Here is a 5887-nt window from a genome sequence, read left to right as displayed (position 1 = left end):
TGCGGACGCCATATTTCTCAAACAACTTATTACAAAAGTGGGAACCTCCATCGCTGATAATCGCCCTAGGTGTACCAAATCTGGAAAATAAATTATTTTCAAGAATGCACTGACACTTTTACCTTCATTGTTGGGAAGCACAATTGGTTCCACCCATTTCGACACATAGTCAACCACAACAAGAATATACTTCATCCCATGTGTAACTCACAAATCGACCCATAAAATGAACACCCCATCCATCAAACAATTCATTCACTAATATAGGATTCATAGGAAGCTCTTGCCTCTTTGAAATTCCTCCTTCTCTTTGGCAACGGTCACAAGACGTGGCGAAATCATGAGCATCTTGGTGGATGGTAGGCCAGTAATACCCACATGAAATTTTTTATGCGCAGTCCGAATACCAGTATGATGCCCATACCAAGGCGATGCATGGCACACCTCTAGTATACTCAACATCTCGACCTCGAGCATACAACGATGAATAATCCCATCAGCACAACTATTATACAACTAAGGCTCATCCCAAAAGAACTTCACATGATGCATAAACTTTTTCCTTTGGTGAAAAGACAAATCCAATGGCACCAGATCACTTGCCAAATAGAGAGCAAAGTATGTGAAACAAGGAATCAGATCATGAGGCAGCCGATACATGTTCATCTGTAAAAGCATCATTAATTTCAGCCCTGTCACCAAGCTTGAGCATAGCTTCTTCCTCGAACCTGGACAAGTGATCGGCAACCCTGATTTTTTGTCACCTTTCTATCTTTCACCACGAAGTCGAACTCTTGCAACAACAACACCCATCTAATCAACCTCGGTTTTTCATCCTTCTTAGCCATCAAATACATCAATGTAGAATGGTCAGTATGCACTATGACCATAGTACCAAGCAAGTAGGATCAAAATTTCTCGAATGCAAAAACCACCGCAGGAAGATCTTGTTCAGTCACTGTATAGGTCTTTTGAGCCACATTTAGAGCTTTTCTAGCTAGTAAATAGGATGAAGAATCTTCTCTCGCGTATTTCCAAATACCACACCAAGCGCCACTCCACTCGCATCACACATTACCTCAAACGGTTGTCCCGAATACGGTGCAATAAGGATAGGTGAAGTAACCAACTTCTCCTTCAACTCTCCAAATGCTCTCAGACAAGCATCATCAAAATCAAACTTATAATCCTTTTCGAGCAGTTTGCACAATGTATGTGCAATTTCGGAGAAATCCTTGATGAACCTCCTATAGAAACGTGCATGCCCAAGAAAACTTCTAACACCTTTAACAGAGATAGGTGGTGGAAGCTTTTCTATTACCTCAACTTTAGCTCTATCAACCTCAATACCTTTCTCTGAAATTCGATGACCCAACACTATACCTTCTTTCACCATGAAATGACACTTCTCCCAATTAAGCGCCAAGTTGCAGTCTTCACACCGTTTAAGCACCTCCGGCCAAATGATCCAGACAACTAGCAAAAGAGTAACCTACCATAGAGAAATCATCCATAAATACCTCAATAATTTCCTCCACCATGTCAGAGAAAATCGACATCATACAACGCTGGAAGGTCGCTAGAGCACTACACAACAGAAATGGCATCCGTTTGAAGGCGAGTCCTATAAGGGCTAGTGAAGGTGGTCTTCTCATGGTTTTCCGGAGCTATAGAAATCTGATTATTATCTGAATAACAATCAAGGAAACAATACCAACCCTTAGCCGGAGCACTACACAATAGAAATGGCATCCGTTTGAAGGCGAGTCCTATAAGGGCTAGTGAAGGTGGTCTTCTCATGGTCTTCCGGAGCTATAGAAATCTGATTGTTACCTGAATAACAATCAAGGAAACAATACCAACCCTTAGCCGCAAGTCGGTCCAACATCTGATCCATGAAGGAGATAGGAAAGTGGTCTTTTTCCTTCCAAGGATTTAATTTTCAGTAGTCCATGCAGACTCTCTATCCAGTCACAGGCCGCATCGGAACAAGCTCATTTCTCTCATTAGGTACCACAATAATCCCACATTTCTTGGGCAGACAGTGAACATGATACACCCACCTACTATCTGCAATGGGATAAATAACTCTAGCATCCAACCACTTGATGATTTCCTTCTTAACAACCTCTTACATAGGCGGATTTAGTCTTCTCTGGTGCTCAATACTAAGCTTGTTATCCGGCATGAGTTAAATTTTATGAGAACAAATACTAGCAGGAATCCCAATAATGTTCGCAATAGTCCACCCAATAGGTCGCTTGAACCTCTTCAACACGGAAACCAATGCCTCAACTTGTGCCACATTCAAATTTGCCGCATTGATGACCGGTAAAGTACCATCTTTCCCCAAGAATACATACCTCAAATGTGATGGTAGAGCCCTAACCTCCAATTCTGGAGCCTCTTCAATGGACGGTCTAGTTGGTGGAGAGTTGTGATTCTTCATGTCTAACTCCAATATCTTTGGTTTGTAATGGAATTCAAACCTATCAAGTGCGGCGACCAATTCACGGACGGTCTAGTTGGTGGAGAGTTGTGATTCTTCATGTCTAACTCTAATATCTTTGGTTTGTAACGGAATTCAAACCTATCAAGTGCGGCGACCAATTCATCATAGTTTTCAATACCATCATCCTCAAAGTTCATCATTACCGCTGCTAGTGCATCAACACCCAACCTCTCTTACATAAACATCTCAGAACCACTCTCTATAATATGTGTCACCATAGATACGGATTTGAGCTCAGTACTCTGCTTCATGGACCTAGAGATATTGAAGGTTGCCTCTTTATTGTACAATCGAAACTTCACCTGCCCTTTCTCCATATCAACCAAGGTGCGCCCAGTGGCTAGGAATGGTCTCCCAAGGATAATGGGGACCTCAAAGACAACATCACAATCAAGTATCATAAAATCTGCTGGAAAGATAAGAGACTCCACTTTCACTAGTACATCTTGGAGCACTCCAACTGGGCTTCTTACACAGTTCTATCGGCCATAAGCAATCGCATCGCAGTCGGTTTTGGATCCCCTAAACCCAACTACTTGTAAATAGATAATGACATCATATTGATACTAGCACCCAAATTGCACAACGCCTTTGCAAAATGTAGCAACCCGATGGTACAAGGAATATTGAAGGCACCAAGATCCTCTTTTTTCTGCACAAGGGACCTTGTAGCAATAGCACTACAATGTTGCAATTTATCATCATCTTCAAAACTCACGGCCCGCTTCTTACCTACCAAGTCTTTCATAAACTTTGCATACCCAAGCATTTTCTCCAAAGCTTTTATCAACGACACATTGATGGAAAGTTGCTTCAACATACTAATAAACCTGCGGTATTTGCCTTCTTGAGTATTCTTCACTAACCTCTATGGGAAAGGATGTAGAGGTCTAGTCATGGGAACAACTTTCTGGGTTATCTCCACTTCCTTCTCTGTTGCATTCTCTGACTCTCCATTTACCTCAATCACATCATCATTTTTAATAGCCTCAACTTCAACCCCAGACGACATAGGTGGATCAATGGTCTGCTTACCCCCTCGAGTAGTGACTGTCATACAATGCCCATCATTGTTTGGATTTTGGATAGTGTTTCTAAGAAGTGTGCCAGGTTGACGTAGGTTAACTATAGTAGACAACTGGGTCATCTACTACTCAAGATACTTGATTGACACTGCATAGACATCAACCTTTTGACCAATACCAGACAAGTCATTTCGCATCTCCTTCACATTCTCATCAGTCGAATCAAACCTCTTCATCATCTTTTGCATTATATCCTAAATACGTGACATATTACTTCCAGCTTCCCTATTATTAGATTCCCAATTTTGAGGAGTAACATAAAGCCCAACCCGATCATTTTTGTTGACATAATTGTTTAGGTTGTAGTTGTTGTCGCGATTGTAGTTTCCCTCACAGACATATTGACCCTCTCGGTTGTAGTCTCCATAGTTCCGACCTAGGTTTCCTTGACCTGGGCACCAATTATCCATATTGGAACCTTGGGCGTTGGCTTGGAAACCACCCGTTTTATTATTCACCATATACGTATCCTCTTCATAGTAACATTCCTCAATCGGTGGTGGAGTTCTAGTCAAATAATTGACCGCATTTACCTTTTCAGCACCTCCACTCACATGCTTCAACACCAACCCCAGTTCGGTCCACATCAGGGCCATCTCCTTACGAATATCATCGGTAGATTGATTAGTTGTAGCTTGGACTGCAAATGTGTTTCTCCCAGTATCTGACTTTCTAGTACTCAAAGCTTTATTGTTCCGGGGAAAATCTTCTCTAGTTTCTCGGTGATCTGCTCAAAAGTGCACTCAGCATATGAACATCCAGCGATAGTATCAAGCACCTCCTTATGAATATCATCGGTAGATTGATTAGTTGTAGCTTGGACTGCAAACGTGTTTCTCCCAGTATCTGACTTTCTAGTACTCAAAGCTTTATTGTTTCGGGAAAAATCTTCTCTAGTTTCTCGGTGATCTGCTCAAAAGTGCACTCACCATATGAACATCCAGCGATAGTATCAAGCACCTCCTTACTATTGTCATCCTAACCTCGATAGAAGTATTCCTTCAATGATTCATCAGCAATAGGGTTATTCGGGACACCTCTTATTAATGCAGGGAACCTGTTCTAAGAACTACTCAGAGACTCTCCAGGTAGTGCTACAAAGTTGTTGTGTTTATCTTTGTGGTTCAGCCTCTTTGACACGGGAAAGTATTTTGCAAGGAACACATCAGTCAATTGTTCCCATGTGTAGATTGATTTATAAGGAAGCTCAGTAAACCACACTGCAGCATCGCCGAGGGAATACTCTCAATCCAATGATATCCATGTCCAAGTCTGGTCGACCCACACAACTTTTGCTAACACTTATCAGCTTGGCTATATGCGTATGTGGATCCTCCGATGCCAAACCAGAGAACAAACCCTCGTTGTAAGCATCTGCATCAGACTGCTAGTCACCACAAATGTATGCCCAAGAGGTAGAGGGGGTAGAACAAGAGGTCCTTCAGATTCAACGTCTTTAAAGTTGACCCTAAAGTAATCACGCAGTGTTGGTCCGGGTAGAGCCTGTACCCTCAATGCATCTCCGAGGAGATTTTGACCCTAAACCTAGATTCAACGTCTTTAAAGTTGACCCTAAAGTAATCACGCAGTGTTGGTCCGGGTAGAGCCTGCACCCTCAATGCATCTCCGAGGAGATTTTGACCCTAAACCTGATAATTCTCATAACCAACCCTCGGAGGCTGCAACTCAACCCCTGCACCTAAATCTCCTCCGATAGGATTGATTAGGACTCCTTGGTTATTCATTCTTCGCAAAGTTCTGTTCAATTCTGGATCGTAAGGAGTAAGTGGTTCACCTTGGCTTGTGTACTTGGCATACACTAGAGTAGGAACCTAAGAGAAACAAAAAAACAAAAGGAAAAAGTAAAATTAGGAAATATTTGACTAAAGTTCAATAATATAGTTAAACTTAATGTAAAAGCCTTATTCCCCGGTAACGGCGCCAAAATTTAATACGCTCAAATTACACCTCTCTCAAGAAGTATAAGCGATCGTTATCAAGTAAAAAACCCAACTTGGAGTTTGGGTCGATCCCACAAGGAATATTGTTTAGACTTAAACTTAACTTACGATTATATTCTTTTAGTCAACGTATTTCTGAAACAAGTAAGTAAAAAGGGGGGGTGGGGATTTTTGTAACAAATGTTTTTTGTAGTTAAGTAATAAGAGAGCAGGATTCAACTTTGTTTTTCTCAATGAGAGAAAGTACCTACGGTATATGTGTTCTCCATAAGCTCATAATGCGGTAATCCTAGTAATAGCAGTCCTTTCCTAGTCTATTACATGCGAAG

This window comes from Solanum tuberosum, unplaced genomic scaffold (assembly GCF_000226075.1).
Source record: "Solanum tuberosum cultivar DM 1-3 516 R44 unplaced genomic scaffold, SolTub_3.0 scf00670, whole genome shotgun sequence".
Lineage (NCBI taxonomy): Eukaryota > Viridiplantae > Streptophyta > Magnoliopsida > Solanales > Solanaceae > Solanum > Solanum tuberosum.
The sequence above is the reverse complement of the archived record's forward strand: the minus strand, read 5'-3'. Positions refer to the sequence as shown.